Source organism: Equus caballus, chromosome 15 (genome assembly GCF_041296265.1).
Source record: "Equus caballus isolate H_3958 breed thoroughbred chromosome 15, TB-T2T, whole genome shotgun sequence".
NCBI lineage: Eukaryota > Metazoa > Chordata > Mammalia > Perissodactyla > Equidae > Equus > Equus caballus.
Window position 1 is genome coordinate 40,046,971 of NC_091698.1, and position 27,581 is coordinate 40,074,551.

General features: G+C 37.4%; 1 long non-coding RNA gene across 2 annotated transcripts; it reads right to left on the reverse strand.

Annotated features, from left to right (window-relative positions):
• On the reverse strand, positions 1 to 27,294 carry LOC138917834 (uncharacterized). Of its 2 annotated transcripts, XR_011426353.1 has the most exons (3): positions 27,043 to 27,248; positions 18,161 to 18,459; positions 1 to 3,492 (listed from the first exon to the last, which is right to left on the reverse strand). It is a non-coding gene; the product is annotated as an uncharacterized lncRNA (long non-coding RNA). The 2 variants fall into 2 exon arrangements; XR_011426354.1 differs by lacking the exon at positions 18,161 to 18,459 and having other exon boundaries at positions 27,043 to 27,294.
• Between the last annotated feature and the right edge of the window lie 287 nt (positions 27,295 to 27,581).

Below are 27,581 nucleotides of genomic sequence, written 5' to 3' on the forward strand. Positions count from 1 at the left end.
TTGTATTTTACGCATTTATTGAGAGAAGTAAGCAAATGCTATAATCAGTTCAAAGGAAAAGCTAAAAAGGACAAATATATATGGAATAAAGGAATTGAATGATAAGTGGAGGCAAAACTGGTTTTTTTCCACCAGAGGGGGAAAAGTCAATCAAAGTTGCATTGGACAAGACAGAAATTGCATGTCTATCAACTCACAAAGAATCATAAAATAGCTTAAGGAAAATAAAAGACTAGAAGCTGATATCCCAGAAGGGTTTTGCCATATGTCGATAACAAATTTTCTCTACATTAGTGTCCTTTCAGGATATTTATTATTAGTTCACGTCTACCTAAGTATTATCATCCATCCCTTGCATCTCTATCACATCCACGTGAGTATTAATGTCAAACACCTTGATGAGGGTGGAGCCCTGTTTTTACTACGTATCTGTTCTACCCATCTGTCTCTATGTCAGAGAAGGAAACAAGATTAGTACAAGGTCACTCATTCCTGATGAGCCTGTATTTCCTTTCTCTGCATTCACAAATTAAACTTTAAATAATTTATTGCCACAGCACAGGTTTCAGTGGCAAATCATGACAGCTTACTCACAGCCATACTGAGAAGGAGAAATAGAGAGGGCCCTGGACTCGAGCCAGATACACCCAGTAACACAGAAAAAGCCTGAAAGAGGAAGATGTGTGGCTTGACTGACAGCCAAATTTCATCTGGAAGAGTAAAACAGGTATCCACTGGGAATAGCAATTACACCAAGCTCATCCCAAATCACACAGCTAGTTAGCCACAGAGGCTGGTATTCAAATGCCGGCCTCATTCTAAGTACGTGTACTTTCCAATTTCTCTTTTAAGTTCTTTTTTCTCTGTCCTTTCAAACCTGGTATTCTCCATAATAACTGGAATATAGATTTAGCTAAAAAGTTTGTCCTCCTAATTAGCTCAGCCTACCTCGAGTAAACATACCTTTTCCCATCTAGCTGAGATGTACTACATTCCCAGCTATGAGCCCATTCTTTTAGAATCTTGAAATATGTTTCAAAAATCCAGATATCATTCATTTGTGTCAGTTGTACAGCCAGTCTATTTACCACTTGTGAAAGACAAGAATTCACTGGATAATTAAAGAGATGATTTTATTCAGGCTATTGCAATACGGAGAATGTTCATTAATGATGAAGATTTTAAATAAAAGCAAGGGGGCCTGAAGATTTAGAGGCGTGTAGGTAAGGGAGTTATCCATGTCATACATAAGTCTGTAGGAGTCAGGAGGGAGAATGGAGACTGGCTTTATCTTGGAATATGTAAAGGCCAATTGTCCTTTTTGGTTAGCCATTTCCCAGAACACAAAAGGGTAGGAGAATTTCTTAACTGTCACTGTTTGTGTGTGTACAAGTCTCAGGTAAAATTCAATATCATCACCACTCAAATATTTTTCTCTATCCCAAATTCCAAAAGAAAAAACTCCCCAAATACTGCAGTTCTTTCTTGTGCTTCTGGAAATGTCGAGATCCTCATATGCCTTCCCCAATTCCTTCTGATGGTCTCATTCATCCTCACTGAGTCATCAGAAATGGGCAAGGACCAGCACGTTTGACAAATGAGAAGTTTTCCATCACAGACGATGCATCTCGTGATTGACCATACCAGGTCTGCGTGGAGCCACTTCTCTTGGAAGTCCGCGACCACCACAATTTGTTCTTCATGCCCAGATCAGAAACCACATTTTTCACAAATGTTCATGCTCTCTGCCTTATTGTTTCATTCTATTCTAGAAATCTGTGGAAATTTCTTTGTGTTTTTTTGGGAGGGGATAACCCAAGCGATGATAATTTGGGCTACAGATCCAAACGAGGGCCAGCTATGGCCCCCACTTCTCAGTGACTCTCATATTCTCATTCTGTTCAGTGCCAATGCAAATTTTTCTTGCAGTTTTCTCAAGGGGGAGAGTTGATGGGTGTTTACTTCTGGCTCTTCCTTACTTTAAGGGGTAAGTTTATGAGATTCCCTGTTTAAAAAGGTAGAGTCTCGGGGCTGGTCCTGTGGTGCAGAGGTTAAGTTCGCACGTTCTGCTTTGGATCCCGGGTACAGACATGGCACCACCTGGCAAGCCATGCTGTGGTAGGCATCCCACATATAAAGGAGAGGAAGATGGGCATGGATGTTAGCTCACGGCCAGTCTTCCTCAGCAAAAAGAGGAGGATTGGCAGCAAATGTTAGCTCAGGGCTAATCTTCCTCAAAAATAAATAAATAAAATAAAATAAAAAGGTAGAGTCTCCTATTGGACATCCACCTTAAGCGGGGCCTGGGCTTTGAAGTGCATATTCAACCTTCATGAATTCTATAGTCATGCCAAAAAAAGTGTTCAAAATGTATGCTCAGTTTTGGCTTTTTTTGCAAATGCCGTCAGGACAAAAGTAGCTTAAATGATCAGGTTCCAGATTTCACTTAGATATTGTCCTAATAGTTTCTTACCATTTTGTCATCTGTTTGATGCTTTTAAGAAGATGTTTGTAAAAGATTATTTGGTATTTTTAGTTGTTTTCCTCAGACAGTTGGTCCAAATAATGTACTCTGCCATATTAGCAGACACGGAAACTTCACCGGACCATGTAAAGCAAGAGATGTGGTACTGTCACTGATTTCCAGGATACTTTAGAAAGAAAACGCAACTCATACTAACTTACACAATAACTAATCACATAACTGAAAAACCCAGGGATTGAAGTGGCCTTCAGGAATAGTTTGATCAGTGCTCTATCTTGGTTTCTCTATAATTTTTTGACTGTTTTTTTGAGTATGGTGGCCTCATCCTCCATTTGGATTTATAAGATAAGTGCTAAAAGTAACTGGTTCTACCTCCTCCTTGCTCATAGTTATGAGGAAGGGAGGGCTTCTTCCATCAAACACTGAACTTATCACTGTATCTAGAAGAATCAACGACTATAGCTAGCTAGGGTCCTCCTGAAGTTGATTAGGTTTAGCTGCAGCAAATAGCGTCCTCCTGAAGCTAGGAATGTATTATTGCCACTCTTATAATAAAGTTGCTACCCAAAGAAGAGAAAGAAAGGGATATTCAGGAGACAATCAAAATAGCAGAGAAGGAAGGAGAGAAGCGTAGCAAAGCTTTGGAGGCTTGAAGTGTGAAACAAGAGAGCTGAAGGGTCAAAAAAGTGTGTAAAGAGGACATTAAGACTGACAAAGACGGAACTTACAATTTTGATGAAGACTGGTACTATTTATCTTCATCTGGTTATGGAAAAGTAGTAGCAATGAAATATATTGACCTTGTAGCTCTAAATCAGAGATCCCTGCTTTTTACTATATTTAAATGTGCTTGTCAGTTTTTTTCTTACTAGAACTTTATTATTAAGAAATTTTTTCCTTAATTGCTGAATTCCCACGCAGCCTTGGGTGCTCTTCAGGTCCCAGGGCAGGGCCAGGCACTTTCTAGGAGGGAGATCCAGTACCGAAGCACTTGACTCTCGAAGTGTCTATAAAATAAACAAATAAACATTTGGTCAACAGATGAACAAAGAAGCAAGGACACATTGATAAAGGAGGCTCTCCACTCTGGTTGCTGTTTTCACAATGCAAAGTCTGTTTTTAAAAAGAGATTTAAAGCTTGCTGCTGGCTTTTAGCTTCTTGGGATCCCTAAAAGGCAGGAAATTCAACTTTTGAAATCCAATGCGAGAAAAACAAGAAAGGGCTGGGCATTCAAAACTACGTGCAGTGGAAATATCGGGAGACCTCAAGCAAATCACTTCATCTCCCTGAACCAGTTCCCTCCGCAAAACGACTGATGTGCTTTTATGTGAAAATGAGATCATCTTCAGCTTTTCAAGGTGCATGAAGTTGCGTTGGGCAGAGGTTTCACGGGCAAGTATGCCCTGTTTCACTGAATCGCTCTTGTATGAAGCTCTACCAAGCAATGGAGAAAATGGCTTCACCGTCAGCGAAGGCCGCCATGGGCAATAGTGACCTATGGTAGTGAGCTTCTGGGTTTTATCATCAGTTTAGTCTTTCCGGTTGAAAAATGAATTACTGTATTGAGTTCTTATAAATGCAGTCAAGCTGAAGAAATGGGAACAGCACGCTGGTTAGCTAGAGACTTCTCTGTACCTTAACAATTTTGTTTATGATTGAGGTTTTCAGGGCCCAGATATTCTACTGAATCTAAAAAGGGCTGTTCTGGTTATCTAATGTTATGTACCAAACCATGGCAAATTTAAACTACAATGTTGTTTATTACTCTTCTCTTTCACAGTTCTGGGTGTTGACCAGGCTTAATTAGGCATCTGAGTCATTTTGAAACCTTTTTCACTCATATCCTGGGAAGATTCAAATATCTGGAGACAAGAAGAGCTGGGGTGCCTCAGAAATCTCTCTGTCTCTCTCTCTCTGTGGTCTGTGTGGGCTTTCTAGCATGGCAGCTTCAGGGTAGCTGACTGTTTCCATGGAAGCTCTGGCCTGCAAAACCATGTCATGAGAGACAGGCATGCAGAAGACTTATGGTTTTCTAGGACTCAGCAGTGGACATCAGCAGTGTTACTTCCCGTGAACTCTAATCTTTAGAAGAATTGAGTCGTTGAAGCCATATTCAAGGGAGAGAAATTAAACTTGATGACTGGAATATCAAAGAATTGTGGACATGTTTTAAATTCTCCATAAAGACTGTCATTTCATCATGAGAAATTCATTCTTTTAATTCTGATAGGCTTTTTAAGAGTCTAATATCTAAGGCAAAATAATTGCTGGAAGTAGAAAGAGCTTCATCTGTGATCAGTTCCTTATTGAACTAGGAATTAGCATACAAATCCACGAGAATTAAGCACAAGGAACATTAGGAGCTGGAAAAAAAGTCCCTGTGGAGAGGGAGACAGAGGACTTATAGGAGGATACCAAAGGAACTAAGCTGACTCAGATATAGCTGCCAAAAGGCAAATAAACTGAAAGTCAGCCTGGCATTCCTTGGTTCCAGCTCCTATCGTGCAACTAGCCCTCAGTGTGACCTTAGTTGGGAGGTCACTTCCCCTCTGTGGCCCTTTTGTCATAATTTGTAAAATACAATATTGAATTAGATAACTTCTAAGTCTCCTTCTGGTGCTGACATTTTGTAATCCCATTATTATTGTTTTAAACACTGAACCGTTTCCGTAAGAGACAAGAAATTAAAAGTCTTGACCTTTGGCTATTAATATCATCTGCACCAACATTTAATGGGTTGAGATGACTCATTGATGGTAAAAGACACCACAGCCAGGATTGTCAGCAGACATCTCACTCAGGTGACAATGGGAAGAGAGAGTTGGCATATTTTATACAATTCAGATGAGACAGAAAAGAAGAAATTACCCTTGTGGGACTTCACTGGAGAAAAGTAGTCAAAAACATCATATTACTTTCTTTGAGGCTCAGATACTGCCTCCCATTTTGATCATCGTAAAGGAAATAGTTGTAAGTTTTTGAATATGCTAAACATAGAAAAAAATTTTGTACTTCATTGAAAAACCATGCATTGTCTATAGCACATCCTTCTGGGCAGTCTGTTTCCAAGACTTTTCATTCTCTTTAAGCTACTTTGTGCCTCTTTCTATCTTTCAGTTTTTGAGGAAGATTGGCCCTGAGCCAACATCCATGCCCATCCTCCTCTATTTTATATGTGGGACACCACCACAGCATGGCTTGATAAGCAGTGTGTAGTTCCTCCAAGGACCCGAAACAGCGAACCTCAGGCTGCTGAAGCTGAGTGTGCAAACTTAACCACTACACCACTGGGCCAGCCCCTTGTGCCTCTTTTTAAATTGCAGGTAATCGATGAATATGCATACTCTGTCTTGCTGAGTAGAGTCTCCATTGACTTCTCTCTCTACAGTGGAAATGTCGTTTTGCCTCTATTTGCAATCTGATTCCTTTACTCTATATGTTTGTGCTTTTTGACATTTCCCTTGAATTATATTCGTTTCCTTAAATTATGTTCCCTTATATTATATGAATTAACTAAAGTCTTTAAAACTGTCATTTTTATATCTGTAGGAGAATCTTGATTTCGCTATTTTCTGAAAATTATCTTTTAGCATAATGTTGGACCTGCACTTAGTTTAAAATAGTGATTGGAGAGAGATTTAAACATCTATCCACTAGAAATAAGTACAACTTTGGAGGTTGACAGGTTAAGAAAAGGAGAAAATAAGCAACTGCAGAGCTGTGGGAAGGAGCGGGAGAGCCCAACCAATGTGGCAACCTGCAGGGGCTGGAGAGTGCATGGGAAGTGGAGGGAACAGAAAGGGTGGGGGAAAGATGACTGAGGAGAAAGACAAGTGAGAATTCTACATGGGAGAGGGAATTAAAGAGCTTTAAAGACTTTCAAGTCTACTGTTAAATTATGTTGATCTGTGTTTGCCATGCTTCAGTGGAGCCTTTTCTGTTATCTCAAAGCTTTGGTAATAAATGACTGCACCCAAAGCTTTCCATTTGTGGAACATTGGGGCATGATGTATGGAGATGTTGTATTCCATGTCAGGAGCAATGTGAGACCAGTTGCTAGGCTGTGTGACAGCAGGGTTGCAGGCTGTAGCAAAAAAACCCCAGAAAACCAGAAGATTCCCCCCACCAAAAAAAAAGCCATATAGAAATATTGAGGAGAGCTTTACCTAGTACAAGGGATGTGCTTTTAGCTATGTTACTGCAACATAAAAGAAGATGGCAACCTCAGATGTATGGAATATATGTTGGCATCAAGGGAGCTGAAAGTGAGGTTACAGGAAAATGGGAAGAGAAGATGTTTCCAACAGTGGTACTTCAGACAACCTTTCCTCTAAGGACAAGTACAAAATGTGGCAACTGTAAAAACAAATCTACTTGAGGGTACTCGAAAGCTAAAAGACTTATGAAGAATGACTGAGCCAAGATCCAGGAGATGTTGAAATACAGAGAGGTAGCTGTCGAACTCTTTAGCCCTGTGGGCACAAGATAATTCCAGAAAAGAGGTGAGAACAGCACATGTGGTAGCCTCCCAGGGCTGCGGTGTCAAAAAGTGGAGTAAAAGCAACCTTGTGCTTTAGTTTGGACCTCAAAGGGTCACACCCCAGGACTCAGAGTAAAGTAGAAGTTAGCCAGCCCTCACATTGCAGCCAAATTTCTAGTCACGGGAAGCCCAGAAAAGTTCAATATTTGAAGTTGGATTAGGGTGATCGTACTGTTGGTGCCCTAGGCATCTGGCAGAAATAAATGAAATCTTCCCTGGAAGAAAATAATCATCTTAAATTTATGATGCAGTTTTTTAGCAAGCTAGCAAAAGAAGGAGACTCTCTTAGTCCGATAAATCTAAACAACAACAAAAACTACAGAAAATTTGCAATAAATGGTGAAAAATTGTACCAGTTATGAATTTAATTATTTGCAGCTTAAATTGATAGAGGTTTATTTGGCTTACATGATCAGAAGTCTGGAAGTAGGTGGCTGCTGGCATTCATTCAGTGGTTCAAAGAGGTTAGGGCTAGTGTCTCTGTGATTCTCGTAGGAGGGTAGGATCACATAATGGTTAGGAGCACAGCTTCTGCACCAGACAGCCTTTGTTCAAGTCCTGACTCTACTAGTTTTTAGTCACATGACCTTGGACAAGCCATGTCCAGCCATGTCATCTTTTCGTTTGTAAAATAGTGAAAATCCCACCTATCCTCAGGATAGTTGCAATAATTAAAAGGGTAAATATATGAAAAGAACTTAGAGTAATACTTGGCACATAGTAAATGCTACATAAGTACTAGGTGTTGTTATGGGCTGAGTTGTTTTCTCCACAATTTCACATATTGAAGCCCTACCCCACAATGTGATGGCATTTGGAGGTGGAGCCCGTGGAAGGTTATTAAGTTTAAATGAGGTCAAGAGGGTAGGGCCTTCCTGATGAGATTAGCGTCCGTAGAAGGGGAGAGCTTGCTTTCTTTCTCTACCATATGAGAACACAGTGAGAAGGTAACTATCTGCAAGCCAGGAATTGAGCTCTCACCAGAAACCAAATCAGCTAGCACCTTAATCTTGGACTTCCAGCCTCCAAAACTGTCAGAAATAAATGCCTGTTGTTTAAGCCACTCAGTCTATGGTATTTTGTTATAGCATCCCGAGCATTCGAATACACCTATTAATATGTTATTTTTTATGCTGGTCACTCTATGGCCACAAGATCGCTGTTGAACTCCAGTAATTACATTTGCATTCCAGCTATCAAAAGGGGAGAGGGAAAAGAGAAAGGGCTATGTCAGTTGCCACTGAATCTTTTTATCAGGAAAGCAAAAACATTCTTAGAAATCTCACAAAGAAAACTTTCCATTACATCTTGTTGTGTAATACTGAGGCCAACCCTAATCACACAGACTAATCACTGGCCAAGATGAATGATGAGGTATCATTAGTTCATTTTTGGGGGCAGGAGTAGAGAACTCTGCATTTCCCTAAAGAGGTCAAGGTTCTGTTAGCAGAGAGGGGTGGTAGAAGAGAACACTGAAGGGGCAGATAGCAATGTCTGCCATACATGCTATATGTTTGTTTTTGCTCTTTAGCAACAAATTATGCTTCAAGGGAAAACTGTGCACCGTCTAGAGCATTCCATTCTTGGCTTTCTGATTCCAATTGTACAGGAGTTATTTTACAACTCAGTAAATTGTAAAACAATGCAAAATAATTCTTGTCTGTAGACATGCAAATGAGTTCTGTACATTGGCAGATTTTCTCTCAGGGAAAACCAGTTCTGTTTCCCATTTGCATACTCATTTCAATATTCCTGAAACACAAATTTGTCTGTTCTTTAGAGTCACCTTTGAATTGGTTTTAATATCTTACCAATTTCCTCATTAATGAGTTAAATAAAATCTTTAACACTGCAATCTTTTCATATCTGTATGACTCATGATTTTACCTTTTTCTTGAAAATTATATTTTAACAACCAGAAAAATCCAAATCTCTTAAATGCCATATGTTGTTTGTTTGTTTGCTTTTAATCTCAGTCACCAACACCATGTCTAAAACATATTATAAGCTCTAAAATTATTTGGTGGAGGGATGGATGGATGGATAGATGAATGGGTAGTACCAGTTATCTGAAAGCAACAGAGTGGCATCAGGACCATGGCAGCGTGAGTTCCTGCCTTTGTCTCCCCTCCCTAAGTTACAACTGATAGGGCATCCATAGACTAACAAAAGATTCTGTACACAGCACACCACAACACCTGAGAGGCCCATACATTTAGACACCTGAAGGTGGGTAGACTAGACCTCGTGGAGGCAGCAGAAGCAAGGGAGGGCAACAGTGTTTCCTGCGACTGGAGGCTCCAGGAACTGTGGCAATGCCCACAAACAAAGACTTCAGGAACCAAGGAGTCACACATAACCAGAGGCTCCAGGAACTGCAGCAGTGCACAAACCTGATCCCTCCCACTCCCCAGGCAGCAGTGGCAGTGCCTGTCATCACAGCCCTCTTGGCAGTGGGGGCTGCACACAAGACCCAATAGTGGTGGTGGTATCCTTGACCTGAGGTTCCAGTACCATAGAAGTGCCTGAGACCATAGGCTCCAGGAACCATGGCAGCACTCACAACCCAGCTCCACCCCCTTCCCCAGCAGTGGCAGTGGTGCCCATGACCTGGAGCTCCAAAAACCATGGCAGTGCCCAAGACTGAAAGCTCCAGGAATGGCAATGATGTCCATGATACAGGTACCTCTCCCCCCATAGGGTGCCAGTGAACTCAACAACCTTGGATGTGGCAGAGGTGCTCATGACACTGGCTCCTACTGCAGTGGGGGAACTTGTGACCCAGATGACCTCAGAAGTAGCACAGGTGCTCACCAGCCCAGTGACCTTGGTGGTGATGCCCACAATCTCAGGGACACTGGTAGCAGCAAGACATAAGCAACTCAGAGACATAAGCAACACAACAAGGGCACTGACAACACCTCTGGCAGAGGCAGTGGAGGGTGGAAAGTGCTGGCTCTCAAACACAACCAAAAGCAGCTCAGAATTAAAGTAAACAAAGCCTTACCTAAATAAGAAATGTGTTTGCTATTACAAATATGCTGGCAGAAGAACAATACATCAAGCAAAATAAAAAATTATGGTAACACAATCTCACAAAAAGAAAATGCCTATTTTCCAGAAACCAAACTTGAAGTCAGAGAAGAATGCACTCTAATTGATAGAGAATTCAAAATAGCTGTCATGAAGAAACTCAATGAGCTACAAGGAAACTCAGAAAGACAGTTTAATGAACTCAGGAATAAAATTAATGAACAGAAGAAGTACTTCACCAAAGAGATTGAAACTCTGAAAAAGAACTAAACAGAAATTTTGGAGTTGAAGAACTCAGTAAATAAGATGAAGAATACAGTAGAAAGCATGGGAAATACAGCAGACCATATGAAAGACAGAGTTAGAAAGCTCAGAGATAGAAATCTAGAAATGATTCATTTGGAAGAGAAGAGACAAATAAGATTTTTAAAAAATGAAGACATTTTACAAGAAATATTTGACTCCATTATAAAAAGCAATATAAGGAAAATAGGTACCCCAGAAGGAGAAGAGAGGCAGAAGGGTGCAGAGAGCTCATTTAAAAAAATAATAGCTGACAACTTCCAAAACCTGGGGCAGAGAGCAGATATATAAATACATGAAGCTAATAAAACACCTAATTATCTCAATGCAAAATGACCTTTGCCAAGACACAATATTAAAGCTGTCAAAAGTCAATAACAAAGAAAGAATATTAAAAGCAGCCAGGGAAAAAGAAAGAATAACCTACAGGGGAACCCACGTTAGGCTATCAGAAGATTTGTCAGCAGAAACTCTACAAGCCAGGAGACAGCAGAATGATATATTCAAATTATTGAAAGATAAAAACTGCCAGCCAAGAATATTCTATCCAACAAAATTATATGAATATAATATGAAGGAGAAATAAAGGCTTTCCCAGACAAACAAAAGCTGAGGGAGTTCATCCCCACTAGACCACCCTTACAAGCAATGTTGGAAAGAGCTCTCTTACCTGAAATAGAAAGGGAGAAGTAAACAAAGCTTTAAGCAAATTGATAAATAGAGAGAATCAGAAAATTGTAACTCTATTCCAGAATAAGTTACTAAACAATTATATCACAAAGGTTAAAGGGAAAGGAAGCATTAAAAATATCTATAACCACTTCAATTTGGTAATGAACTTACAATACGAAAAGAGATAATTTGGGACAACAAAACATGAAAGGGAGAGAGAAAAAGCACAGAACCTGCATAGGCTAATAAAAATAAGAAGATATCAGCAGAAAAGGACTACCTCGTCTATGAGACCTTTTACACAAACCTAATGGTAACTGTAAAATAAAAATTCAGAGCAGAGTCATGGAAACATTAAAAACATTAAAAAAAAGAAAGAAAAACATTAAAAAAAGAGAAAACTGAGAAACATAACAACAACAAAAAACCGCTAAACTCAAATGGCCAACAGAAAGGCAGGGAAAAGAAACAATGGAAATATAGAGCAACAAGAAAATGAAGGATAAAAGGGCAGTATTAAGTCCTTATGTATCAATAATCACCTGAAAGGTAAATGGATTGAATTCACCAGTCAAAAGACACAGAGTTGCTGGATGGACTAAAAAACAAGTCCCAACACTATGCTGCCTCCACAAGATCCATCTCAGCTCTAAAGACAAACATAGGCCTAAAGTAAAGGGAAGGAAGATGATACTCCAAGCATATGGCAACCAAAAGAAAGTGTATGTAGTCATATTTATATCAGACAGAATAGACTTCAAGACAAAAAACATAACAAGATAATACAAAGATGAACATTATAGCATGATAAAGGGGACAATCCATCGAGAAGACATAACATTTTTGAATATATATGAACCTATAACAGGATCACCAAAGTATATAAAGCAATTATTAACAGACCTAAATGGAGAAATTGACAGCAAGACAATAATATTAGGGGACTTTAATACCCCACTTATATCAATAGATAGATCATCCAGACAGAAAGTAAACAAGGGAACATTGGTATTAAGTGAAACTTTAAACCAAATGAAAAATATAAAACATTTCATCCAAAAGTAGCAGAATACACATTATTCGCAAGTGCACATGAAACATTCTTAAAGATAGAGCATAGTTGGGAAATAAAACAAGTCTCAGTAAATTTAAGAAGATTGAAATCATATCAAGTATCTTTTCCAGCCACAATAGTATGAAATTAGAAGTCAACTATAAGAAGAAAGTTGGAAAAGTCACAAATATGTGGAGACTAAGCAACGTGCTATAGAACAACTATTGAACCAATGAAAAATCAAAGGAGAAATAACAAAAATACCTACAGAAAAATGAAAATGAAAACACACACACCAAAACCTATGGGATTCAGCAAAAGTGGTAATAAGAGGGAAATGTATAGCAACACAGGCCTACCTCAAGAGAAAAGAAAAATATCAAATAAGCACTATAATATTACACCTGAAGGAACTGTAAAACAACAACAAACAAAGCCCAAAGTCAGTAGAAGGAAGAAAATAATAAAAATAAAAGTGAAAATAGAGACTAAAAAGATAATAGAAAAGATCAATGAAACTAAGAACTAGTTCTTTGAAAAGATAAACAAAATTGACATTTCTTAATTAGACTCACTGACGAAAGAGAAGCTTGGATGAATAAAATCAAAAATGAAAGAGGAGAATTTAAAATGGATACCACAGAAACATGTATGATTATAAGAAAATATTATAAAAAGCTATATGCCAATAAATTGGATAACCTAGAAGAAATGGATAAATTCTTAGAATCATACAACCTCCCAAAACTGAATCAAGAAGAATTAGAGAATATGAATAGACCAATCATTAGTCAGAAGATTAAAAGACTAATCAAAAACCTCCCCCCAAAACAAAAGTCCAGGACCAGACAGCATCTTTGGTGAATTCTATCAAACATTCAAAGAAGACTTAATACTCATCCTTCTCAAACTCTTCCCAAAAACTGAAGAGGGGGAGATGCTTCCTAACTTCTTTTTTGAGGCCAACATTACTCTGATACCAAAATCTGATACCAAGACAAGGGCAACACAAAAAAAACAAATTACTGGTGGAATATCGCTGATGAAGACGGATGCAAAAAATCTTCAACAATATACTAGCAAATCAAATACAACATTACATTAAAAATCAAATTTACATTACATTAAAAGGATAGTACAACATAATCAATTGGAATTTATTCCAGGGATGCAAGGATGGTTCAACATTTGCAAATCAATCAATGTGATACACGACATTAACAAAATGAAGAATAAAAATCACATGATCTTCTCAATAGATGCAAAGAAAGAATTTGCAAAATTCAGCATCCATTTATGACAAAAACTCAATGAAATGGGTATAGAAGGAAAATATCTCAACATAACAAAGGCCATATATGACAAATCCACAGTTAATATCATATTCAACAGAGAAAAACTGAAAACTATACCTCTAAGAACAGGAACAAGCCAAGGATGCTCACTTTCACCACTTTTATTCACAAAGCACTGGAAGTCCTAGCCAAAACAATTAGGCAAGAAAAAGAAATAAAAGGTATCCAAATTGGAAAGGAAGAACATTATTTGTTGATGATGTGATTTTATATATAGAAAATCCTAAAGAATTCACCAAAAAAAAAATCCTATTAGAAATAATAAATAAGTTGCAGGCTACAAAATCAAGATACAAAAATCAGTTCTGTTTCTATAAACTAACAACAAACGAGCAGAAAGAGAAATTAAGAATATAATTCCATTTATAATCACAACAAAACAATAAAATACCTAGGAATAAACTTAACCAAGGAGTTGTAAGACTTGTACTTTGAAAACTCTAAGACATTGAAAAAAATCAAAGAGACAGAGATGGAAAGATATTCTGTGCTCGTAGACTGGAAGAACTAACATAGTTCAAATGTTCATATTACCTAAAGCAATCTACAGATTCAATGTGATCTCTATCAAAATCCCAATGATGTTTTTCATGGAAACAGAAAAAAGAATTATAAAATTTATATGGAACAATAAAAGACTGAAATAGGCACAGAAAACTTGAGAAAAAAGAACAAAACTGGAAGTACCATCTTTCCACATTGCAAAGTTATACTACAAAGCTATGACATCAAAACAGCATGGTAGTGGCAGAAAAGCAGACGCACAGATGAATAGACCAGCATTGAGAGCCCAGAAATAAACCCACACATTTATGGACAGCTAATTTTTCACAAAAGAGTCAAGAACATACAACGGGGAAAGGAAATTCTCTTCAATAAATGTTGATGGAAAAACTGGACAGCCACATGCAAAAGAATGAAAGCAGACCATTATCTTACACCATACACAAAAATTCACTCAAAATGGATTGAAAAGTTAAATGTATGACCTGAAACCATAAAATTCCTAGAAGAAAACATAAGCAGTATCCTCTCTGACATCTGTCTTAGCAGTATCTTTTTGAATACCATGTCTACTCAGGCAAGGGAAACAAAAGGAAAAATAAACAAATCAGACTACACCAGACTAATAATCTTCTGCACAGCAAAGCAAGTCCTCAACCAAACAAAAAAGACAACTTAACAACTAGGAGAATATATTTGCAACTCTTATATCCTGTAAGGAGCTAATAGCCGAAATATATAAAGAACTCATATGACTCAATAATAAAAAAACAAACAACCCAATTAAAAAATTGGCAAAGGATATGAACACATATTTTTACAAAGAAGATATACAGGTGGTCAACATGAAAAGATGTTCAATATCACTAATTATTAGGGAAGCGCAAATCAAAACTACAAAGAGATATCATCTCATGCCTGTCAGAGTGGTTATTATTAAAACAAGAAATAACAAGTGTTGGAGAGGATGTGGAGAAAAGGTAACCCTCATATACTACTGGTGGAAATGTGAATTGGTGCAGCCACTATGGAAAATTGTTTGGAGACTCTGCAAAAAATTAAAAATAGAACTACTATGTGATCCAGCTGTTCCACTTCTGGGTATTTATCCAAAGAGCACAAAAACACTAATTTGAGAAGATATACACCCCTATGTTCATTGCAGCATTATTCACCATAACCAAGACTTGGAAACAACCTAAGTGTCCACCACTGGATGAATGGGTAGAGAAGATGTGGTATATATATGTATATAAAATGGAACACTACTCAGCCATAAAAAGATGAAATCTTGCCATTTGTGACAACATGGATGGACCTTGAGGATATTATGCTAAGCAAGATAAGTCATATGGAGAAAGACGAATATTACATGATTTTACTCATATGTGGAAGATAAAGAAACAAACACACAGATATGGAGAATAAATTGGTGTTTAAGAGAGAGGAAGAACGATGGGGGGAGGGAAAAATGGGTAAAGGAGGAAATTTGTATGGTGAGAGATGGCAACTAGACTTTTGGTAGTGAGCATGATGTAGTCTATACAGAAATTGAAATAAAATGATGCACACCTGAAATTTATATAACATTATCCAATGTTTCCTCAATAAAATAAATAAATAAATAAAAGCAACAGAGTACTATTATAGAATAATTATTCATTAAACTACTATACTTGATAGGAATGTCTTAAGAATATGAAGTTTCTTTGCTCCTTTTGATTTGTTAATCTGCAAATAACATCCTACTGTGTAAATCTCCTCAGAAAAAAATTCTTCAAATAACCAATATGGGTTTATTATCTGTGATAAAGTATTTGTGTGTGATTTAAGTTTATGTAATAGCTTATGAGTTAGAGTCCCAGACATAAGTTAATATGGTGCGTACATTGAGTAAGGGTTATTGTTGCTCATTTAGATGATCAATTTTCTTTTTATCATAAAAGCACTTCATGCTTATTTTAACCAAATATTCAAAAATTTATACAGGAAAATTTACTACCACCTTTTCCCAAGTTTCAAACACTCAGCTTACCAAGTTTAATACTTTGGTCTGCATCCTTCCATGCCTTTTTATAGATAATGGATTTAGAATTTGGGTTAAAATTTTTTGTTTGCACCGTTATTTTCTAGCTGTGTTGTCTTCATAAGGTTTATTACCACATCTGAGTCTCAGACTCCTTGTCTGCAAAAGGAAGATAAAGCCCTACCAGGCAAAGCTGATGTAAGGATCACATGACATCATGTAAATAAAACACACAACACAGTATCTAGTTTTCCATGGACTGTCAACAAAAATTAATCTTCAGCACCAAAAAATGGGATGAGACCCCAAATTCTTGGTGATAGTCTTTTTCTTTTGGATCTTGTTAGGTTTATGGTTATCATTTTACATTATGAAAGGAAGTTAGGCAGTGAGAGATTGAATATGCAAATGAACACTGGCTAGACCATATGTACAATGTAACTCTGACCCACAACTTGTGCAGCAACCAGCCTGGGAAACCAAACCACAGCCTCCACAGCAATCAGCCCTGAACATTTAGGACTTGGTCAATGACTGCCAGCTCCCCTATTTTTCGCCTTGGCCTCCAACTGAGGACCAACCAGAGAAAGCCAACTGTGTTCTCCAACCAATCACTAAGATGCATCATTTCTTGTTAGTTCTCCTCCAGCTTCCTCATCCAAGCAACTTCCAATCAAGGCATCCCTATTTTTCACTGCAAAGCTTTCCTACTCCCCTAACTGCTTTTGAGTCTCTGCTAAATGCAATTGATGGCAGTTCACTCCCTTGCTATAGCAAGCTCTGACTAAATAGTATATATTGGTTCTAATGTGGTGCTCTGTGTTTATTTCCACGCAATGCATGTCTCTGGATGGAGGAACACAGGAAAGGGAGATAAAGTAGTTTCTAGTACTTTGCATGTTTCAAGGTATGAAGAAACAACCACAAAATTTTTTCCTGGTGGCTAGTATTCACAAGTGGATGAGGAAACAGGTCTAGAGAAAGGAAGCAGACCTTGCAATGATACGAGAAAGAATCTGGAAAAGAGGGATGCTGATGGCACCAAAGTAAATTGAACCATCTCACTCTCTTGTTCTAAAAATATAAATCAGAACCATAGAGTTTCTGAGAAGAGATAAAGAAGTATGCATTCCTAAACACAAATCCTGTGACAACCACCACAAAAATAGCTTATCACACAGACACTTGACCCTAAGCCATTTCTACAAGTAAACTGCACTGCAGCCTTCACTGAGATGGCAGAATATCCACTTTCCTCCAGTGTAGTGAATTTGCTTTGCAGAGAAATGAAATAAGTTGGTACATAAAGTAAACATTTTGAAAAATTTCAGAGAAACCTCAAAAAAGCTCCTAACATTATTCAGTTCTTTACTCATAGACCAAAGCAAAATGATTATTAAGTATGAGGCGCTCACAGGCAAACCTGTGAAGTAGATATCTTCAAAGATAATTTTCAGAAAAAGGCTAAATCAAACTCATACTGATTGAACACAGGTTAAAAATTTTATTTTACTCATATGCTATGAGGAAACCAGGAGGAAGTTATAACCAGTTCAAAGGAAGAGTCAAAACAACACGGATTTATTTATATGGGTAAAATGTGTTGAGATGAATTGCAAATGGGACAAAATGAATTGCAAATGGAATGGTTTTTTCCACGGGCAGGGTGAGGGCGGGATGGGGAGGAAGTCAAATCGCTACTAGACTGTATATAAAGTTGTATATATAGTACCTATATATGTATGTGTATATACTGTATATACAGTATATATACTACCTACAACTTACAAATAATTGCAAACTAACTCAAAGACAATGACCATGAACAGCACTAGAACCTGATAATCCAGAGGGTCTGCTGTAGATGATGCATAGTTGTCCATTGAAAGAAAAATATTTTCTCCAGTACATAATTTTAAGAGTGAAATTCACAAGGTTAATAGAGGCTGAAATTCAATAACTCCTGAAAAGGCGCAAAATAACGAAAGGTTGGCTTCGGTCTATTTCAGAGCTGCTCAACTTGGAGAGACTGTGTGAAAATAGTTGGGACTATCTAATTACTACAAATTCTAACGTGTCACTTAAAAGGCCTCCGAGGACTACATTTCAAACTCTAGATGCATAAAACTGAGTCCATGCCCTTCCTTCCACCCCACCCAGGCATTCTTACCTCAAACTATTACTTACCTTTTATATTTTGGGCTCCAGGACTCTCTTCCTTCAATGATATTTATTGAATTGCTTCCATATAGTGGGCCTTGCTCTCTCTCTTGAGGATTCAGAGATGACAAAATTTGCTCCTTCCTCAGATGATATTACCTACCCCCTGTCTCACTCAGACATGTATGGCAAACAAGTTGATGGCAGGTGTAAAGATATTGAGATCCCTGGGCTGGGAAAGTGCTGCAGAGACCTGTTGGCATTATAATGTCTGAATTTTGTTCTTCTTCTGAGTCTGTGGGTATAACAGTGTTTGTTTCCTGGTTCTGAAGAAAGCAGCATATACAAGATGGGAAAAATAGAAGCTCTTTAGATTAGTCTATTATCAACTTACCATTTCAAAAATATTCAAGTTAAATTAAGAACAGTATCGTCTGGAAATACAGATAGTGCTTAGTTTTACACTTCAGAGTTTCAACTGTAAGTGAAAAATTAGCTGAATTTTCTATGTTAGCTTATGTGTACTCAGATTATCATGGACTGATGTGGTTTATTTGCTTTCAAATGAAAGAGTCTCATTAATTTAAGTGAGAGACATCCAGGGTTGAGAAAGTAATGCTCTGTGGTTAAGAAGGCAGTATTTCAGGGCTACTCTGTGTTTAACATTCAAGGTGAGTTTAATCCATAAGTGTGACATGCAACACGGAGCATCTCCATCTCTCATTCAGTCTGTGGCAAGTTTAGGACACCTGCTTGTGGTCAGTGTTATGGGATGGGTTTGCAACCAAAGTATAGGGTGAAGCTCTTAACAAGACTGCGGTATTATGAAATAAGATTAGCATCGAGGTTGAGACTAAGGAGCAGAGTCCTACAAAGTCCAAATGATAGTTGACTGTCTTGTTCTTATTACCCCTTGAAGAACTGCCAGACTAAGACAGATTATACTCCGTTGCGTTGGGCATATTGAGACATGGCACATAAATTATGTGTTCAACATGGAATTTAGCTGACATCATTGGGATGCTTCTCTGAATAGAGTTGGAGACTAACTCTGTTCTGAATACTTAAAGTGCTTATCCTAACTGTGAGTGTGCAACAGCATTTGCAGTTCATTCGCAGCCATATTTGTACTTCTTGTAATGAGACCAGAATTTACCAAGCAGTTATCTTGGCAGGCTCTTGAATATGACTGTGTTTGGCCTTGTGTATGGAAAAGCAGGAAAAGCCAGTCTGCAGAGAGTTAGAAAGCTGAATTGGCAAAGAAGGAGAGATTTATGACTATGAGGAGAATGAGAAGGTGAGAGGAAGACACAGGGACCACATGGGGCCATGATGACTTTCCAGTTTTGGAATCAATAATTACCATTAACCATCCCTCGCTTATTAAAAAGTTCCTTGCTCTTCTTTGTAACAAAAACTCCTTATTAAAGACAATTGGTGTCCATGCAGCAAATTCAGGGGACTTACCATTTTCCAGTGTAGATATCCATCTATGGTTCACCGTGTTCACAGTGAGCCCACAGTATGCCATCAAGCAGTAATTTTCCCACCTTGGTCCACAACTGGTGGCCAGTGAATGCTCTCTTCCCCTTTAGTCAGAGCTGATAAGCCAAAAAGTAGACTCAGACATTTAACTGTTATTTGAGTGTCTTTCTAAATTTTATGAGTCTACTTTCCAGGCCCAGAAAGTCCAAGCTAGTGACAATTATTAAAAAGGAAAGATAACATTTACTGGCCAACTATCATGTCCAAGTATGATGACCATGAGCATAGCTCAGAGCACAGAAGAATGAAGTTCAAGTAGAAAGTGGTCATTGCATAGGACTAAGGATTAGACAGAACTTGAAATTCGAGTTGTCCAAGCATCTGGAATTTGAGGAGCAAAATCTCAGCGAGGAGGAAACTACCATGAGGCTCAAAATCTGCCTGCAGTCTCTCCTCAAGGCATTTGCCAACTTATAAATTGAAAGAGTGATTGATAACGATAGAACAAATAGAAGATAGCAGAACATAGAAGATTAAACAATGTCTTACCAACTTGGCCTAACTGACATATTTAGAGCACCACAACCAACAGTTGGAGAACACTAACTAGTTCATTTAAATGCACAGGAAACTTTCAAGATAATAGTCCACATGTTGTTTCAAAGGCTGGAAATCAGAGTATATTTTCTGATAACAATAAACGCAATTTATTTAAAAAATAACAAAGATAACTAGAAAATCCTGAAATGTTTAGAAATAAAGCAATATACTTTGAAATAACTCAGAGGTCAAAGAAGGAATTGCAATGGAAATTAGAAAAGTTTTGAACTAAAAAAACGTGACATACTAAAATATTGTGGTCTGCAGCTAAAGTAGTGTTAGAGGGGAAACCATAGTTTTAAAAACAAATAGTAGGAAAGAAGATAGTCTAAGTTTTGAGCCAGAGGCTTTAATGTTCCCCTGGGCTTGACTAAACTTTAGACGGGCTTCTTCTTCCTGACTCGTGGCCCCTGACTTTCTTCTTCTTAGAACATTTACTTTAGAAAAGTTGTAATTGAAAATCTGTCTCTGCCTCTTTGAGAGGGAAATCTTTTAAAAAGCCTCCTACCAGTTTCACAGCCCCGGACTCTTTCTCAAGGACCTCTGATCCATCTCTTTGAAATGTCATCATCAAAGAAGGTTTATCTCCCAGTCTCTCTGGAAGGATAGGAGCCTAATTCAGTGGGCACCTTGCTCCAAGTTGTAAAGCTACTGTTGTAAAGAGAGGAGTAAGTTTACTTTTCCTCAGGGTAAAGCTAATTCGCAAACTCAGTGGTCTCTCCTCTCCCCACCACAGCTCTTAAAATCTCTCTTGTCTTTTGCTTCAGTGCAGCTGAGCATCTGGCAATTTCTGTTTGCTCATCTTTTCCAGTGTGATTTTTAATTTGTTTCCATTTTAAAAGAAAAGAGGAAAAAGTAGCAAATTAGATCCTAAGAGAGTAGAAGGATGAAAATAGTATGGTAAAATCAGACATCAATGAAATAGAAAAAAATATCAGAGTAGAGAAAATCATAAAACTAAAAGTTGGTTCTTCGAAAATATCAGTAAAGTAGACAAACTTCTAGTAAAAATGATTCAGTAAAAAAAAGGAAAAACACAAATGATCAATATCAAGTATGAAAGAAAAGACATATTATTGTATCTATTTGTTATTAAAAACCAAAGATCCTTTTTAAAAATTTTACCTGTTATTCAATATTAAGTGTTATTTGCAGTGCCATGAACGGAGATGAGTTGATTTTAAACATTACTCTCTTGTTGAGTAATGTCCTGTGTTCACAATTTGGGCTTAACAAACATCTTGATGTTGGAGCTCCTCAGAACACCCAGACCCTCACTGAAATTGATTCAATAAATTTTGTTGAACAAACACCATGTGTCAGACACTGTGTTAATCGGATGTGGTTGTACCACGTTTAATAATACAGACGATGCCTGATCCCATTTAGTTCACATTTTAGCTCTGAACTAGTGATTTTTACTTCCTTTCATTTTATCAAATAAATAACAGTGTGCTTTTCCCTCAATGGAGTAGAAGGTAATTCTGACTGACTGAGAGCTTAAATTAACAAAGTTCTCTCTCTGAGTGTACACGATTGTCTTTCCAATAACTATCCTTCCAGTCTGACCCCACAAAGCAACTTTTCTCATTTCCATATTGATGCTTTTGCTTCCACTGCTTACTCCCTACGTTTAAAATACCCTCCATCTGCTTTCCACCTCTGTGAATCCAAACTTTCCTCTAAGATCCAGTTCAAGTGTTATTCCCTTATTCCCCCGACTCCAGTGAATTCTCCCATCTCTAAGAATATGCTTATTTTCTTTTGTCTATTGTCTCTATCTCACATTTGCCTGTACACCTATCTTGCCTCTCCCATCCAATCTCCTCTGATTCTTCTCCAGGGGAGATGCTATTTTTATGATTTATTATATTCTAGCAAATGATGGAGACACTCTGCCAATGGGGCAGCCACTATAAAGGTAAAGTGTTCTAGGTGCTGCTTCTGCCTCTTCCTATCGTGAAGACAGAGGATGATCAGAATCAAAGAAAGTTTTGGTGATTGGAAATTGAAGCAGAGCAAGAACATCAGCCCAAATAGTTTAGAAAAGAAGAGATCGCCATATGGTCCAGACTAGGACACTAGAGCTCCCTCACTGGGGTGATGGGCAGAAGCTATATATAATACTCTATTTTATCTATTCTAGAATGTCATGCATTATAAGATACACCACTGATATACTTTTGGAAAAAATAAACATTCCTTAATGCACATATTAAAAATCTTAATAGACAATAATACACATATATCCATAAAATTACATATCATTTTTTTCGTCAGTAAGCAGCTTTGTATTTAAGCATCTTTTGGAATTAGCAATTACGATATCATTGCAATGATCTACGGCTTTTTATAAACTGTTTATGATCTTGACCTATAACGTTCTTTTAAGTCTGAAGCTATTAAAGAATTCTAGGTTCTTATCTGCATTTAGTAGTTGGTTAAACTTGTTTTGTTTGTTTGTATCTAATAAGTCATACATCATATATTGCCAAAGATTTTGATAACTAAAGAGTCTATGCCTGAGTGATAGACTTTTGTGAACCATTAAACAGTTACAACAACATCTCCTAGTTGAAATTCTTCAAAATTCTATGATGTAATCCAAGATAGTTAGCCATTTGTACTGCCTTTAATTATTAACAGGTAGCCTTTTCTATGAAAACATAAAAATTTTACTACAATGATGCTAATCTAATCTTCTGAACATATTTTAAGTGACAATTAAAGATATATAACAAGTTAAAAATGTGCTACAAATGCATATGATTCAATGGGATCAAATAGAAAACATATATATGCTTAAGTTTATACATGCAGAGCCAACAATTATTAGGTCATAACTTGTTTTCTTTTGTTATTAGTTATATAATACAACTTAATTCTTTTGTTATATAATACAACTTAAATTCAGAAGCAAAACTAAATGACTTAGAATAAAAAGTATTTGAAAATTTGGGTAGACGTCACATTGTGTTTTTATCAAAATGAAATAAGCTTTAAGAAATGAAATAAAAAGGGGAGAATTATGGTGTTAAGGTTTTCTTTGTTGTTGACCCTTCTATCGTAGAGTTTAAGGACTGGTCCATTTTAGACGTGGATTCAGACATTTCTGGATCCTGTGACCATAATAACATATATAAATACACAATCCCACCATTATTTTCAATACCCAACTATGAGTTTTTTTCAGAGGAAAGACTTTATACTTACCATGTCTTACATTTCTAAGATTTTTTGAGTTTTAAGAAATAGGAGGTTGTGTTTCAAAAAGTAGATGGAAATGCAGGAAATCTGTGGCAGAAATTTAATTGGATTTTCAACATAGAACCTTTTTTCTGTAAAATACCTTCCTTCTTCAGCTACGTAATGAAACTGTGAACCATTGTTTTATGTGCTCTGATCCACACTGAGACAGATAAAACTTCTCCTTGGGAACTTGAGTTGGGAATAGACACTGGCAGAGGTCAGGGTCTCTCTGGTGGCTGGACTGTGACATGGAGACTGAAAGCCACTGTATTTTAGGCTACAGTGATGGGAGAAATAGAAGAAAGTGGTACACCAATTTCTCTAAAAAGTAGTGCTCTGAAAGATGACTGAAGTAGATTTGCAGAGATAGGAGACAGGAGGAATCTGATGGTGGAGGCCCTGCATCCAGGGTCTTCCCAGCACCCAATACTTTTCCTATTATTGGTTATGTGAGATAAGCTCTTATCTTTATGGTAAAATCATTTTTTAGTTTAAGGTAGCTTGAGCTGGATTTGTTACAGTAATAAAAGAGAACTCAGAAACGATCACATAAAGGTGAAGTTGTTTTTTAGTTTGGGATGCAACAGAACTTCTGAAATTCTAATGTAGAGTGCTCATCTCTTATGAAGCAGGTGTCTCTTATTTCCTATTCTAGTCACTTCCTCCCTCCTTTGACATGGCTTATATAATCACTGTGGAATGAGTGAATGGATGGATAAATTCATATCTACACTTTTTCTTTCACTTGCAACTTCTTCTCAGTAGGTTTTGTATTAAAATTTACAAAAAGAAAAATGTCTTTGCCTTGGTTAGACACTATCAAATTTAGAGTGTCAGTTTTAGGCAGGAACTAGGCCATCTTATCACCACTAAAACTCCAGGCACCTCACTCTAGTCTAATCAGCTATTGCCAGAGTGGTAAGATATCATGGTACAAAGTATGGTAATCTCAAGTAAGAACCCACCTGTAGCAGCTTTGCTCAGAAGGTGTCTGTATTACTAGCAGACACTTTTAGATTTTCTGATGTATCACACAGATGCGGCTGCTTATGTGCTGTCTTATACAAAATATGTGACAATCGCTTGTTAATTTACAAGCACACTTGCATGAAGGACACAAATCTTTCCTTTTCCTTCGCTAAAGTCATTGCCAGTTTCACTCTCCATTCCCCAGTTTACAAATGGGAGAAAAGAACAATCTAAGATTCTCAAATGACCAGTTTGCTTGATGGGAATAGCAATGACAATATTTATTAAATACCTTCTGTGTCAGACACTGTGCCGATACAGACAATATCAAGTATTTGTAGCACCCATGAATTATAGAAGTACCTATCAATGTTATGAATTTCACAGATTAGATATGGGAGGCTGTAATAGGATTGCTGATTCTGTATTTTACTAAAAACAAAACAAAGTAAAGCAAAATAAAACAAAATTTACTGTCTATCTTCATCATTATTTATGAATAGAGGATATTCTAAAACCCCCAAATATATATAAACCATAATCACAGGTGAAATTTTTAATTGAGCAAATTCAACTTTATATTATTCCATCAATTTCTCTATTTTTCTCTTCTTGATATAGCCCAGTAAAGATTTGCTATGGGATAGAACAAAGTACATACTGCCAGCATTTCAGAGCTGCTGTTATTTAAAAGTCAAGATTTGCAGAGGTGGAAAGAAGACCTTCATTGATTTAAATCAGAACATCAGTAGTCACTTCTTCCTAACTTGGCTGATTGTGGCTTTCTTCATCATAAGAAGCTAGGATGTTAAGAGATATGATATGACAGCTGTTAGGTTGGATTTCTCTTACTCTGAAAAAATTGCTCATAATGAAGACGTGGCAGTGGCACCTGCAGGCTGTGTGTGTTCTTTGGGGAAGGAGGATCTACATGTTCCAGATAAAACAGATGCTCATTATGTTCCCTGGGGACTCTCTCACAAATCTTCTTTGTGTCTGTTTCCCTTTGAAAATCCCACTATGTTTAGCTGTAAGGCAGCCATTGAATTAAACGCTATCCCAAGGACCACTGTATTTAGGTCGCCAATTCTTGGTTTTAACACAATTGTCATCACTGACTCCCAGCAGTTGATATAAACATACTATGCTAAAAAGTGGGCAAGAAAGCAGTAGGATATGATAATGTCTACAGTAGTGTAGACAATTTCTTTGTGGGGTGGTTCCCATGACTGAACAAGGGTATGATAGACAACTCAAGGCAGTTCAACGTGTTATCCCTCACTCTCCAGGGGTTACTTTCCCTGAATCTATCAAGAGGAGTGGACACTTTTATAATTTCTAACATGAGAGAATGATGGAAAAGGATATAGAATTGAGTTGGAGCTAGTAAATTTAAGGTTAGGTTAGGAAAGTTCAACACTTAAGATCTTGCTGAAAAAGAGTGGCTAGATAAGAGGTGAAAGAGATGGTCCAACAGCCGGCATCTGTAGAAAGCTTGGTATCCTGGCAACCCAGATGTGGGGCAACAAGGAACTCACAGAGATGAGAGCCAGACTCAGAAAAACTGCTCCCCGCAGCAGGGCTGCAGCTAAGCTGGGATGAGCTGTAAACTGGTTTGACAGCTGGCACCTGGGTTCCAAGAAGCTTCATGTTGCTTGGGCCTAAGAAAACAGGAGACTTGCAGATTTCTGCAATTCTAGCAGACGTATTTTGTCATACTCACATTTCTGAAATCAGCAAAGATCTTCCAATCAACATTTACTCTTTTATGGAAAGATTATTATTAATTCAATGAAACGTGTCATCAATTGCTTTTTATAATGACAACAGCATGGGATTGAGGAAATCATATTTTAAAACTTTATTTATAGATTGGAAGAAGGCTCTAATAGTCCCTTGGACCGAGATGGGTTTGTTTCCAGGACTAAGTCCAACAGCCTCAAAAGAGAATTGTAACTTCAACCACAAAGGAATTATGGCCACGTGAAGAGAGGAAATTTGAAAACTTGGTAAAGATTTCTTTGAACCCTCCTTCCTAGAAGAAAGTATTATATCTGGTAGTGATATTTTTGGGATTATTTATGTCAGTACAGTTTTGTGTTTTATGCTGTGTTTTTAGAGAAATATTATATTAATACGCCCTTCTTAAGAGACTCTCTTGGCAAAAAAAATTTCTTACTTATTTAACTCCCTTTTCCAAAGGCAACCCATCTGAATGGACAAAAGTCCAAAATAGTATAGTAAAATCCATCTTTAGTCAACCTGCCACAAGTCTGTATGATAAGCTTACCAAGTACATGAAATTTGGATCTAATAAAGGAAAGACAGGTGCAGAGGACACTTTACAACTCCATCACAGTGGAGAGATAAGATATAAGATGAAAAGTGGGAAAAGGGTCTGAAAAAATCTTTGATTTAAATAAAGAGGGTATGGAGAGGTATGTGAGGAGTTCCCCATTTGGATAATTTCATTTTACTTTTTAACATTAAAAATTTCAAGTCTATACAAAAGCAGAGAAAATAATATAATAAACCGCATATGTCCATAACCCAGCTATAACAATATTCAACTATAAATGGAGCAGGCAGAGAAGATTTAGAGATACCTCAGTCCTTGGTGGTGGATCAGTCCCTCCACAAAATTAGCCCAGCTTCTACATTTTTATTTAAACAAACAACAAAACAAAAGACGTACTGCTAAAGCCACTTGGGTTTCTTCACTCATAAAGAGATACGAGATGAAGGAGGGCAGAGAATATTGAGTTACCACAAGCTGATATTCAGATTTGCAGTTTCAGATGAAAGCCAAATGAGATAAGTTAATAACCATGAAACAAAAAGTTTGCGAGCCAAGGGGATTTCAGTCACTCATTTCCCAAAATATGACTTGTTCTCCTCAAAGCAAGGAAAAGGATGAATTCTGAGTAGCATCATGCTTCTAATCAAGGGAACACATACAGCCCTTGGGCAGATGGTGTTTCCAATTTGGCAAGTTCTAAGAGAGATCTTACCCGAATTAGAATTACCAGCTGCCAACTGCTCGTTTTGCCAGTTCACTCCAGATACTGTTGCCTCCTCCCACGCTCAAGCAATACAAGATCTAACAGAGATTACAAACCAGCAATACATAGCCTTCCAACTCAGG